This window comes from Astatotilapia calliptera, chromosome 4 (assembly GCF_900246225.1).
Source record: "Astatotilapia calliptera chromosome 4, fAstCal1.2, whole genome shotgun sequence".
NCBI classification, from domain to species: Eukaryota; Metazoa; Chordata; class Actinopteri; order Cichliformes; family Cichlidae; genus Astatotilapia; species Astatotilapia calliptera.
The window spans coordinates 1,974,846-1,989,934 of NC_039305.1; positions in this window are offsets into that span (position 1 = coordinate 1,974,846).

Genomic DNA, 15,089 nt, shown 5'->3' on the forward strand with positions numbered 1-15,089 from the left:
TACAACTCCTCCGGTTTCTTATGCAAAACAAATTATTGCGCTAGCTTACACGGTTCAGGTTCTACAGGGATTTAAAAATAGTTACACAAAACGGAGCGTGCTGCTCTGACCGGCTTTAAAGGGTTAACAATAAAAACGTATTGAATAGTGACTTTAAAAAATAATATAAAATAGTGTGCAAATACTGATAACAGTGCAAATGTTTGCAATATAAGAAACAAATGAAAAATATAAACATCTGTGTTTAGTGAACTTTGCAGTGTTGCTCTGTGGTGCAGCTACGACACCGTAGCAAAGTTTACACACTATGTCTACTTGATCCACGTCTGACTCCGCCAACCCATAATGTTTCCACACCACTGAAGTTTTTTAACTCTCTTTTCAACCAACGGCAGTCACTCTCCTCTCCAAATAACTTCTGCTTAGCTTCCCGAGCTTCCCTCAGGTCCTCTTAATTGTTGTGACGCGTGTTCAAAATGCAGAGAGGTGCGCTCGATTTGCCACACGGAGCAGCGCGAGAGTAAAGCACGAGGGAGGGGCTAATAATCGGCTCCGCCATTTTTAATGATCGTTGAAAGCCCAGATCGTAATCGAGATTAAAATTCGATTAATTGAGCAGCCCTAGCTGAAGCAGTGTGGCACCATCCTAACAGAGAACAGAACAAAATGCAGAAACATCCAAAGAGCACTGACTGTCCTTCAAGACACCTGGAAAACGGTTCCTGAGGGTCCTCACAGAGCTGACAGGGAGCTCAGAAACAACTTGGTCACACCAAATATTCACATCCATGTCACAACTGTACAAACTCTGCCTATAGTCTGTCATTAAATCATCTATAGCATCTATTTGACATTTTCCTCCATGATAAGAATTAAAAGGAGGTGGCTCAGAACTTTTGCACAGAACTGTACCCTTCAGTTTTTCCACAACCAGCTTTGCAAAGCCAGCAGACATGTCTGAAGGATCAGTGTGGTAATTGTATTTTTAATGGTACATTTCAAATACTCAACGCTGCTTCACTTGTAATGTGGTTTAATGACATGAGGACATTTCCAGTTAGGTTAAAACCAGCTGAGTTGATTCTTCATCCATCTTTTGTGTATTCACTCAGTGAAACAGTAAATAAACAGTGACGGCTGGCAGAACATTTAAGTACATGTCCCAAATACTTCCCGGGCCCTCAGGTGATCTGCACAAAAACAACAACCATTGCTGTGTCACCGGGTGAATCTCACCTGTCCACATTCCTGGAGACTGTCATGATCTCACAGAGCACACAGAGGTGTGGCGTGGATAAATAAAGACGAGGAGGTGAGTACATGACACAAATCAGTGGTGCAAATTGAAAACCTACTTCACCTGAAACATTAAAAAGTGCAAACTGTTGTGAGGTCGTTGTTGTCATTTATACCAGTGCAGGCCAGATTGTTGGAGATTATTTTACCTGATGTGTTGCTTTTGCACAATAAAGGGAGCATTTGTATAAAACATTTTAATATTGTAACCAGTTTGTTTGTGCAGGTGTGTGTAGTGCCACTGCCAATTATCTGCTACAAATAGTTGATTAACTTATTTTGGAAAAATATGATATGAAACTTTACCTCGTGTTTGATCACTACCGATCGACAATGTATTTGAAAAACTGTGGTTAATCATCCTGAATCGCTGAGACGCTACAATAGGTCATCCAACTGTCTTTGAAGGAAACATTTTAATTTTGAATTTCAGTCAAGCTGCATTTTTCAAAAAAAAAAAAAGTGTCAAAGGACTGAACTATTTTGCTCGTAGCATAGTAATATTAAATGCAAGGCACTCTATGCATAGCATGGGAATTGGGGCCTGAACCCCCCAAAAGGCTTACTCATAGTGTTCCCGTGTACAGCATTCAGGTTTTTCTGATGCTTCAGAAAATTTGAGAACAGTTATCAAATCAGATTTATGCAATGGAGGATTGTTTTTAATTAATAATGTCAAAATTTGAAGTAAGTAACCAAAGGTGGTAATATTCATCTACATTACAAGAACATCCAAACTGCACAGCTCATATATGAGGAAACTGTCCTACAAACTCAGTGGTTGAAAGTCCGTTGACACGCTCTTTAGAGCTGACTGACATTCTTACAGACATTTTTGTGTGTCTCCTTCAGTCGTCTGTGCCTCCATCCTTCCAGTCCACCGCCACCGTGCCCCTCCCTAACAAAAACTACATAACCTGCTGATCACTCTGCTCTTTAATCCTGATGGCAGGAATGGAAATCGGAAAAGTTTTTCCATCATACCCTTTTAACAGACGATGCAAATCATTAAGGAAGCAGCTTCTGTTTGTGCTGTAGGACTCACCCAGAGATAATAAATCACAGATATACCACACATCTGCTCTGTGAATGAAGCCAATGCATTTGCATCCTTCATTTTACTGCGCTGGCAGTGGGACTGACACTGTGGGGAGTGTCAACAATAAGCCTGCTGCTTGCTCAGGAATAAACTGGTCAAACTGCATCAGGTTGCTCTGAATGAACTTTAGTCAGAGTCTCAGTACACAGAGGTTTTAGAACAAGTGAAACACTGAAATTTCCACTAAGCACCAAGCACAACACGACCGTATTGTCGAAACTAAGTCTCTTTAATTTACAATCCTGAAGGGAATCCGATAACAATCTGAAAACAATAGAAACCACAATAGAAAATACTTCAGGGTGAGTCAGCAGAAAAAACATTTAGCTGTTTGCTGAGGGAGTTTTCATGTTTAACTAGGCGCTATCATAGCCAAAAAAAGATGAAGGAAAGACTTTCTGATCAGGGTCAGTTAACCTTCAGTGATCTCAGTCTTTCCACAAACCATTGAATCCATTTCAGCTCCTTTTACCAGAGTGACAACAAGGAAATAGTTTAGCAGCCTGTTCGGGCTGCTCAGGTAGTCCATCTAATGAACCTTCACAATAGTGATGTGTCGGCCGCGAACGAAACGGCTCATAGAGCCGACTCTTTGAAGTGAACGACGTGAGCCGGCTGCTTTTTTTCTTTCTCTCACTCTCTCTCTCCCCACCTGCAGGTGGTTACATGTGGTTAAAATGATTCAAATTCAGTAAGTATACACGTTTTTCATATAAATATAGTCTAGAACTTAATTATTGTCTGTAGCCCACATACACTTTAGTTACATAAAACATGTGCGTTTTGATGTTATGTACTGTATAGCCTGTATAATAAATAAATATGTAGCCCAATAAGTATAAAATCCAGAAAGCTACACAACATGGGGCGCTTCATTTACAAACACAAGTCTAACTTGAGTTTCACTGTTTTGTTAGAAAACAGTCACATTGTTACAGCTTAAATTACACAAAATGTTCAGAAATCTGCACTGTCATGAACAAAAATTTAAACCAAATTTTTCATGATTTGTTGGATGAACCCACTGAGGTCTGAAATACAACTGGCCATTTTTGACTCCTTTTGAGTTTACGTTTGTATTTCACCCTCAGATTGTTTCAGTTTATTTTTTTCCCCTTGCCTTGTTTGGTATCTTTTCAGCTCAACTGAATTTAGTTGTTTTTTCACTGACATACTGCATTAGTATTACTGATCTGAAATCACACTTAAAATCCTAGTAGTATTTTTTACTGTAAAAAAACCAGACCTGTTGAGTAAATTTTTATAACTTGAAATGCAAATATAAACTGTACATTTTGTGTCATGATCCTGGGCCGTGTTGGCCCAGCATTCTTAGTTTTCGTGTATTTTTGTATTTTGTTCTTTATTTAGGCCATGGTTCCTGGGTTGCTCTGTTAAGTTGTTCCTTATTTGATTTCCCCTTGTGACTTTTACCCCCGTGTGCCCCTCTGTGTATCTGTGAGCCCTCGTCTCCCCTCCTTGTGTTTCATTCAATGTTTTCCCCAGCACGCTATGCCTGTGCGCTCTCTCTCCTCCAGTCTGCACCTCTGTGTACTTCCTGTTTTACTTTGATAGTCTCCCATCAGTGTTGTGTTACTCCTGCCGTGTCTCGTTATGATTATCTGTGTCAGCTGTGTTCCCCGTGTGCTCCCACTTCCCTCGTTAACCCTCTGTGTATTTGTATGTGAATGTCTCCCTCAATTCAGTGTCGCGTTGTCAACGTCTCCTCCCCGAACCTGTGTGCCTTTCTGTGTTCCCCCAGTCCTTAGTTTAGTTTTGCCAGTTTAGTTCTGTTTCTTTGTAAGGCCTGCAATAAAGCAGTGATTTTGAGTTCAGCTCCTGTCTCCGTGAGTTTTGTGCTTGGGTCCTCATCTGCCTTCACACAGCTAGTTCATGACATTTTGTAAACATACACAACTATTTATCTAAAAATGCAGCCAATACACCTGCTGTTTTTTTTTTCCATTTTCTACAACCATTTAAAAATATTACTAAAACTAAAATGAGAGAACAATTAGGTGTCGCAATAAGATACCCCACAAATGATGTGCGCCAGTAAAAAAAAAAAGAAAAGTTTGTCCACCAAAAGACAGAGGAGAACAGCACAGGGACAAACCTGCAGGCCTGACAACAGGAGGTGTATCCAGTGTTGCCAACTTAGCGACTTTGTCGCTATATTTAGCCAGTTTTCAGACCCCTTAGCGACTTTTTTTCTAAAAAGCGACTAGCGACAAATCTGGCGACTTTTTCTGCTATTATTGGAGACTTATTTATGACGACTTTTTGACGTAAAAGCGCGGATCGCTCTTACTCTCAACAAGCAGCGGTGCTGCGGTGGGCACCTCACCCGTGCCAAAGCGCTCCCAGGTGGAGGACAGTCCTCCCCCAGCTGCTATCAGGGCAGGAGATGTTCACACCTGTGCGTCCAAACGGCAAATGAATCGCGCATGAGCGAAGCTGCTGCTCCCGCACTGACTGTAACGCAGTCAGTTCTTCTTTTACTCTTATGCTGTTTTGTGGATCACAAGGTTTAAAACTACTTATAAACACACACACACAAAGTAACTCCACCAGAGTGCCAATTTCGGGTCATTTTTGCCCGTCCAGGCCCGGGTAAAGGAGCAGGGTTGGAATTGTGACATTAAAAAACAATAATTGCTAAAAGAAATTTAATTTGTGGTTCTAAATAAATTCAAACTGCATTTAGGACGTTTTTTACTCACTTTATGTCTCTTCCACGATGTTATTTCTCTCTCCAACAACATAGGTTACAATTACATTAGCATGACCAATTATGCAAATTAGGCGATGACATCATTTGGCGACTTCTAGCGACTTTTAGGACAACCAATAGCAATTTTCCTTACTGAGGAGTTGGCAACACTGGGTGTATCACTCCGCTGGTTTTCGTTACAGCGTTTACACTGCAATATGCCTTTGCTAGAAACACTGACATAAGACAGGAACATGAACCTTCAGAGTAAAACAGGAAACAAGACACCACTAAACAAAAACGCAGACACGACACAGAGACAGACTAGACACTGAACTAAACCTGCAATAAACATGAGAACACAAAAACCTACGAACTAATCCCTAAACAAGAATAACTGAAAGATAGAGTCATAATCATCATTATCATCATAATAAGAAAAGAATCCAAAATGCAAAAACACACCAAAACATAACAACTCAAAATACTGGGTCAAACTGACCCAGAACCTTGACAAACACTGTCATATACAAAACTGGGGTGGCACTTAGGGGGGGCAAGGGATCATTTTAGGGTGGAACTTGCCACCCCATGCCACCCTTCTAGATCCGCCCCTGGCTAATGCCAAGACTTTAAAATCTGAAGTCCAGTAATCTATGAGTAATTGTGCAGTCTGTATGGCCATCTTTTGGTTTTGGTGAGCCTCCAGGGGGCGCTAGAGGAACTCCAGATTGTTGCCTTTGTTCCGTTTTTCCACTCTGGTTGTTTATGTAGTCGTTCATCTGTTGTTTTACCTCTAATATCAGACTGGTTTTACCACCTTTCCAGAAGATCATTTACATACCATGCGTGAGTGAGTGAGTGAGTGAGTGAGTGACTCACCCTGATTAAAACACGTTTATCTCACAAACAGAAACCACACAGACACACACTGCATGTCGTACCACTAATACTACGCCTGTATTACCTGACAGGATGTTATAAGTATGCAGTAAGTGTGTGAGCTCACTATCAGATGTGCATTCGGTGCATTTGTGCTCAAACATTCAGCTCAGCACAAGAAGAAAATAACACTAAAGTTCTGGGTTCAGTCTCTGACCCACTTCCTGCTCTGAGCTGTGATGAAGGAAACCCGTCATCACACCTTCAACCATCAGTTTATTACCTGACAGATGACAAATTATACTAAATAATTATTTAGTTCCAACATCTTTTCATAACATCTCATGAATGAATAACTAATAATAATCATCCACGAGAACCTTTGTTTCTCCACGTCTGTCATAAAAACTTCTTCTTCAAAATATATATTAAAGTTATGTTTACTGATCATTGTGAATTTTAACTGAACACATCAAATTCGTATTAAAGAAACGATTTCTTTAATGTAAAGGTTATTTTCCTGCAGTGTCACTTTAAAGTGAAGCGCTGTGCTCCTGAGTGTTTTCGCCCTCTGAGTCGTACCTGCTGCAGGTGTGTGCAGAGAGCTCTTACCTTGGGTCAGGAGCATCAGCCCAGCAGCCAAACACATCACTTTGTAGAAAGCCATCGCTGTAAAATACCTGCAGACCTGCTGAGGCTTAAATAACCTTCCTCTCTCTCCCTTTCACTCCCTGCTCACTCCCCCCCACCCCCAACAACAGCATCCAATACACACTCAACACAAGGCTCCAGCCTGTCTCTCTCAACCACCCAGGTTAGGAGGGAACTGAGGAGGATTAATGGCAAGAAGGCAGCGAGTCCAGATGGCATCAGCTCGAGGGTCGTCAGGTCCTGCGCGGACCAACTGTGTGGGGTGATGGAGCACCTCTTCAACCTGAGCCTGAGGTTGGGAAGAGTCCCACAGCTCTGGAAAACCTCCTGTGTTGTACCAGTGCCAAAGACTTCACGCCCCAAGGACCTCAACAGCTACAGGCCGGTGGCTCTGACATCCCACCTGATGAAGACCCTGGAGCGGTTGGTCCTGGCTCAGCTTCGGCGCCTAACAAGCTCATCACTGGACCCACTTCAGTTTGCCTACCAGCCTGGCATTGGAGCGGATGATGCCGTCATTCACCTCCTACATCGTTCCCTCGCTCACCTGGAGACCGCTGGAAGCACTGTGAGAATCATGTTCTTTGATTTCTCCAGTGCCTTCAACACCATTCTTCCCTCGGTTCTAAAGGACAAGCTGGTGAACTCTGGAGTGGACCATCACCTCACTACCTGGATCCTGGACTACCTCACCGACCGACCACAGTATGTGAGGACTCAGGGCTGTGTGTCGGACAGGGTCGTCTGCAGTACGGGGGCCCCACAGGGAACGGTTCTGGCTCCGTTCCTCTTCACCATCTACACTGCAGACTTCTCCCACAACTCCACCCAGTGCTTCCTGCAGAAGTTCTCTGATGACTCTGCAATAGTCGCCCTCATCACTGATGGGGACGACAAGGAGTACAGAGGTCTGACCCAAGACTTTGTGGACTGGTGCCAGCTGAACTACCTCCAGATCAACGCCAGTAAAACCAAGGAGCTGGTGGTAGACTTCCGCAGGCACAAGCATTCTCCACTGCAACCACTGAACATCCAGGGTATGGACATTGAGGCTGTGGACAGCTACAGGTACCTTGGTGTTCATCTGAACAACAGACTGGACTGGACTCATAACTCAGACGCCCTCTACAGGAAAGGGCAGAGCAGGCTGTACCTGCTGCGGAGACTCAGGTCGTTTGGGGTGGAGGGCCCACTCCTGAAGACCTTCTATGACTCTGTGGTGGCTTCTGCTATCTTTTATGGTGTGGTCTGCTGGGGCGGCAGCATCTCTGCTGGGGACAGGAAGAGACTGAACAGGGTGATCCGAAGGGCCAGCTCTGTTCTAGGATGCCCTCTGGACCCAGTGGAGGTGGTGAGTGACAGGAGAACGGCGGCTAAGCTGTCATCCCTGTTGGACAACGTCTCCCACCCCATGCAGCAGACTGTGACAGCACTGAGCAGCTCCTTCAGTGGGAGACTGCGGCACCCACGGTGTGGGACGGAGAGATTTCGCAGGTCTTTCCTCCCCACTGCTGTCAGACTCCACAACAAAGACTTTAACTGAACAAACACACACATCCACACATGTGCAATAACACTAAGTGCAATAATCTTTTCTGGCATCGTTGTATTTTTACTCAGTTGTATATAGCATTCGTATTCTATTTTTATCTTATTGTATATTTTTATTCTATTTTATTCTACTGTATATAGTATATTATTTTATTCTATTCTGTACAGTTGTGTACTGTATTTATTCTTATTATATTCTAATTTTTGCGTCATAACTTTTGCACTGTCCACTTCCTGCTGTGACAAAACAAATTTCCCACGTGTGGGACTAATAAAGGTTATCTTATCTTATCTTATCTTATCTTATCTTATCTTATCTTATCTTATCTTTCGGTTTGCAGTAAAACACACCTTTCTCAAACACCTGTCTGACGACACGCCCAACACCTCACTGCAGGTTACCAGACCTGCTTCACATTACAATCATCAGATTAAACAGGAACTTTTTAATCATTTTTCTCAGATTACTCATTAATTTAACACCAGGAAACAAAAGTCTGCCCTGCTGTGTCAAATAAAAGTTATTTAAAGGTTTCACAGTATTGACTGATGTGTACAGGTGTAAGAAGGGGCGAGCTGAGCAGCAGCGTTTGTATTGAAGTGAAATGCATTAACTCGACCAAAAACTACATAAATAAATCCTGTTGCTGACGATCATTGAGATATTTAAAAAGTGGTTTTGTTTTTTTGTTGGAAACATTTAGAGATGTTTGAATCTGTGACAACAGGCGCGAAAGAGTGATGATCTAAACTGGAGGGTTTCACAAACACACTGCCAGTGCAGTGGAAACATACCTGGATTGAAACAACACAGTAGAACACTATCAGGCATGGATGGGCCTCCCCAGAGCCAGAAGCTCAACATCACTGAAGCAGTGTGGGATCATCCTGACAGAGACCAGAACAAAAAGAAGAAACATCCAAAGAAGAGACCTGAATGTCCTTCAAGATGAAGAAGAAAGTAGAGAAAGCTCAGACTGTGCTGAGAATAAAGGCGCTCACACCAAACGAGCTCGTTAGAGTCGTACAAACTCTGTTTGACCCATCAATAAATCGCTGCACATGGTTCACATTTTACTAGAAAAACAGAAAGAAATGAGGCTCAAAACTTTTGCTCATCACTGTACAGTTTTTAAACATTAACGTCATTATTGCATTTTCATGATGACTTTCCGCAAAATAAAAACTGCTTCTCTTTAATGTGGTGTAATTACATGATGATGTTTTACTATTTCCTCAACTAGATGAAAACGAGTCAGTTCTTCAGTCTGATGAGCGTTTGTTCACTCGTTAGATCAGCACGAACATCGAGCATTGTCAATTATTCCAAATAAACAGTGAAGGGTGAACAGAAAGTTTAAATTAGTGTCATTAGTGTCAAATCCCAAATCATCGCCAGGCCCTCAGGCGATCTATACACGAAGGACAATGGCTGTCTATCATCAGGTGAATCTCACCTGTCAACATTCCTGCGTAATTACACGATTCTGACGCTTGATGAGCGCCAACCAGCCTGCTGTCCCGCGTCTTTGATTTTCTGCAGAGCGTACAGGTTTATTCTGATGATTTAGAGTCAGCTCAGACTTCACATTTTAAACATTTACTCAACACAAACTAAAAGTAGTTACACAACTAAAGTCGGGTTAGGTCATGTTACAGTAGCAGAATGTGGTTATATCCAAGTTACACAAACACCTAAACTGTATTGTAGTATTTGACCTTTTCAGGATCACATATGCTTAGATTTAGGGTTTGGGGTAGGGTATTACTGTCATGGTCCCCGTGTCTGCCCGGACGGCTCCACAAGGCCACATGTGTTTCTGTTTACTTTCTCCTCTCACCTCCCCGCCGGGGTGGAGCTCATTACGGGCTCCCGCCCTTGGCTCACACACCTGCTCTTCATCAGGCTGCAATTATGTGTTGGACATTTAAGGCCGGGACGCAGACGGTCTCGTCGCTGGATGACAGTGCAAGACACATTAGTGAATCTCTAGCTTTGTGAACCTCCTGTGTGTTTTTGCCTCAAAGTAACCGAACTTTCCCTGTGTATAATTTTCCTGCACCCGTGACCTACCCACTGTGTGAACGTGAGTGAAGAAGAGAGCAAGTGTGAATGAGATTCCCTTCCTGGATTTTTCCCTTGGACCCCCTCAGGTCCCCCACTGTATATATCTGCAGTTGGTGATTCTGTAAATCAACATCATATTGAACTCTGCTCTGCGCTTGAGTCCCTCCATTGAATGTGACAATTACTTCAAAGCTCATGTAATTATTGCATTTCTTGTGAAACAATCAGAAAAATTCAGTCGTGTTTTGTGTGGGCTAAAATAAAAGCAAGACCTCAGGAGTCAGTTACTCAGAGCAGCCTGAACATGAAAACTTGTTATTTAATACTTTGGCCACAGACAGCGTAACACTATTCATGCCAGAATCAGGAACAGCCTTCCTCTCACAGAACTGTAGCAGAACTACATCCCTGTAAATCTGTGAAACAGGACTGCTGAGGATCTGCACAAGGTCATCTTTTGGACTGAAGTTTTATTTGAGGATGCAGCTTCACCGAGAGATCATGAAGGACAGATACACCACACATGTGCCCTGTGAATGAAAACAGTGAAATGAAAATGAAAACACTGCTGAAGACGTTTTTTCCCATGTCTCAGTCCCCCTGTTGACAAACTGCATCTGCCAGTAAGAGAATAATAGCTCATCGGGGAAATGTAATGTACAGTCAGTTTACAGGCATGCAAAAGTGTCAAGTCGTTGTTGACAGTGACACAAAAATGTCGCTGGTTAAATGAGTTAATAGATGACAAACAAGTGAGAATAAATGATGTGAGATTTCATGGAAGCACGGCCTTATTAAAGGCTCTGCGTTTGACACACCTGAAGCTTACAGAAGTTTTATTCAGCTGAAGAAAAACCAACAGTATAAAGACAACAAATCAGGAAATATTCAACCCTATCGGCTTTGTTTTTGTTATTCTTCCAGTTATTTTCAGTAACTTCTGGATAAACTTAGTGAGGTGGGGTAACCTTCGTCCCCACCGCTGGCACCTTTGTCGATTCTTTGTCCGACGGCTCCCCGTGTCTCGGTGTCTCTGAGCAGAGGTGGTGACACATCACTGCTTTGGAGCCATGAAAAGGGACACAGCTGCAGCATCTGTCCAGCATTTTGTACAGTACTGTACTCTACAGTCTCCAGCAGATCAGGACAACAGTGTTTATGACAACAGCAACCATTTGGTTCGGTACACCTGTTCAACTGCTTGTTAATACAAATATCTAGTCAGCCAATCACATGGTAATAACAGGTCAAGACCACCTGCTGAAGTTCAACCTGAGCATCAGAATAAGGAAGAAGGCCATTTAAGGGAAGGTAACATGTAACACTGGTGCCAGACAGGCTGGTCAGACTGGTTCAAACTGATAGAAGGAAGAAAAACTGAGGTCCTATGAAGAATTTAGGTTTGATTTTTAAAAAACACGCTGTAGAAGAGAGCCAAAGATTAACAATAACTAATGATTCGATGCAGAGAGGTCTATTAACACATAGTGAGTGAAGAAGAAACACCCAGTGCATCATGGGAATCCCCCAGCAGCCTATTGCAGCATAACTAAGGGAGGATTCAGGGTCACCTGGTCCAGCCCTAACTATATGCTTTAGCAAAAAGGAAAGTTTGAAGCCTAATCTTGAAAGTAGAGATAGTGTCTGTCTCCTGAATCCAAACTGGAAGCTGGTTCCACAGAAGAGGGGCCTGAAAACTGAAGGCTCTGCCTCCCATTCTACTTTTAAATACTCTAGGAACAACAAGTAGGCCTGCAGAGCGAGAGCGAAGTGCTCTAATAGGGTGATATGGTACTACAAGGTCATTAAGATAAGATGGGGCCTGATTATTTAAGACCTTGTATGTGAGGAGCAGGATTTTGAATTCTGGATTTAACAGGAAGCCAAAACAGGAGAAATCTGCTCTCTTTCTAGTCCCTGTCAGGACTCTTGCTGCAGCATTTTGGATTAGCTGAAGGCTTCCTGATAATAATGAATCACAGTAGTCCAGCTAGATGTAATAAATGCATGGATTAGTTGGTCACTGTCACTTAGAGATACTGTACAAATGGAAGAAAGCAGTGCCACATATTTTTTAAATATCTTTATTGTAATGAGCTCTGAAACCTGACTGAAACTCTTCAAATAAGCCATTCCTCTGCAGATAATCTTTTAGCTGTTTGACAACTACTCTTTCAAGATTTTTTGAGACAAAAGGAAGGTCAGAGATTATAATTAGCTAAGACAGCTGGGTCAGGTGATGGCTTTTTAGGTAACGGTTTAACTACTCCCAGCTTGAAGGCCTGTGGTACATAGAGTTAGGCTACGATTAAGCTAAGCTTCAGATTGATGGCAGGTCCTTCCATCCAGGAAGTTAAACCTTTTATATCTTTCATATTTTTTAGTTGTGTCACATATTTTTTTATCTTTTTCAATTAAAAAATCTATCCTTTTATACAGTTTGTGTCTCAGACTTTGTTGACACATTTCTACATTTACTTTGTTTTACTGCCACCAACTGTCAGCCAGTGGAACAGCACAGGATGAGCCACAGCAGACAGACATGTTTCCCATCTCTGTTTACACACGACTGCACAGAGAAACTTGTCTTTGGATTTAACCTTCATCCATGTTTCACTGACCTATGAGTAGCAGCATTATTTTGATACTTTTAAGGTTGGTCTAACTTCATTTGAGGGTGTATTTAATCAGTCCCATGTCCACTGTCGCTGTCGCCCTGACTCCTGCCATCAGCTGCTGACGCCGCTTTTTAGCCTCCTCATCAGCTGGTCCAACTCCTCCTCCTCCTTCTCTGGGCTCAAGCTGCTAATGAAACAGGAGCGGCGTCATCAAAATGATCTGTCTCTGCCCCCTGAACTCACTGCACCACCCTCCCCTGCACCACCCTCCCCTGCAACCGAGCCACAGAGACACTTGAATTTGTTGATAGAGTCGTCATTATAAAGTTCATCATTGACATTAATGAAAGGGGTGGACCCAGTGTCGTGCTCTGCCTCTCAATAAATGTGTCATGCAGGTGATCTTAGACAAGTCAGAGGAATAAGTCTAACAGAGTGGTTTGAATACTGGGGAGCACTGGAATAAAAAGCCCCAAGCTTTTTCCAACTCAGCAGCGAAGGTCCGTGACGATGGGAGGGCTGTTTCCAAGGGGTCTGGTGGAGCAAGTGGAGGAGTCTGAGAGGAGCTGGATTGGCACCAAGGCGACGTAGTACCTTCTCTTGCTCTTCCAGGTGCTCTCCTTGGTTTCCTGAAGACAGCCTGCATCAGAATCCATGTTTGGCCATTTTCAGCAGAGGGCAAAGGAAACACTGGCAGAGCTTTGGCTGAGCAATCACAGGCAGCTCCGTGGGCACAAACACTGTCGTGAAGTCGAGAGGTGTTCTGAATTTTAACATGAGGGCAGCGAGACCAGCAGGGAAGCGCCTCTGAAACCAGAGCCTTATAATTCCCAGTGCGTAACACACCAACGATTTGTCACGTCCCTAGCCGTATCATAGTAACATTAAAGATACCCTTCCACATCCTTATGAAATACTCTGGGTTCTCGGTTCAATTCAATATAAAGCCGCTTGTGGCGATAAGACACACTTAGAGCAGAGGCTCCAGGCCTCCATTCAAACCCTAACCCTAACTTTTACATTCACCTAGAAAGGTCCAGGGGGCGAGGGAAAGTAACACAAGGTGTCCATGTTTAAAAACGGAGACAGGGGAAAAAATACTGAAGTTAAAGGGTTTTATTAATTTTTCTATTGACAAAAAAGAGACTATCCACTCTCACCTTTTAAAGAAAGAAAACAACAAAACTCAGGTGTTGGTCAATAAACTGAAAAGTTAATCAAAAAGGGTTAGTCACCAAAACACACTACTCTCCACAGAGCAGGAGCTATCAACCACCATACACACAGCTCACTAACTGCAACCCAACAAGGCTCTCTGGTAGTAGACTTCACTTTTCTCTGCCTAAAGTATTATTAATTGCTGATAGGAGTCAGCTGTACAAAAAAGGTGGCCCCTAAGGCAGGAGAGATGGCAGGACAAACCCACACAAGGTCAATTGCAAAGGAGGCTAGGGCCATAACACTAAACATAACCCTATGACATAATGTTTTCCAAAGTGATTCAGGATCAGAAAGTAAACAGTAGGTGGATTTTCATGTCACACGTAAAACACATTTATAGATTCATTCCAACCCTCTCTCATCCCTCCGAACACGTAACATACCGACAGTTTATCACAGTTGTCAGTATATTACACGTTGGGATGAGAACGTGTCGCTGAAACAGGTAATCAGAGTGACACAGCCACAAAAACACAGACAGGTTAGAGAAGGGAGGTATTCTTCAGTCGCACCGAATGTAATGCCAACCCAAAATCTGGAAACGAATACTAGGGCGTCTCCCAGAGGTGACACGCGTCGTGCCCAAAGAAGCTAGTCCAATCACTATGCCTCAGTACCCTGAGGCATAGGAAGGAAGGAAGCATTCTGGCTCAACCCCACCACCTACAGGCAATTGGCCCCTGAAGAACACCTGGCAGTAGGCGATGACCTAAATGGACACATTGGCCAGGAGAGAGACGGATATGTGCGATTTCATGGCGGCCAAGGATTCTGGACCCGAAACAACGACGGATGCCGTGTTCTGGACTGCGCAGAGGCACACGATCTTGCCATAGCCAACACTTTCTTCAGAAAGAGGCCAGCACATCCTATCAACCAACATCGGTTCTTAGCATCAGCTACACGTGGATGGACCTACTACTCAACCTTGGCCAGCAACGACGATCACCAATCACTTCAGTAGAGAAGATAAAATGGTGGCGCCTTCAC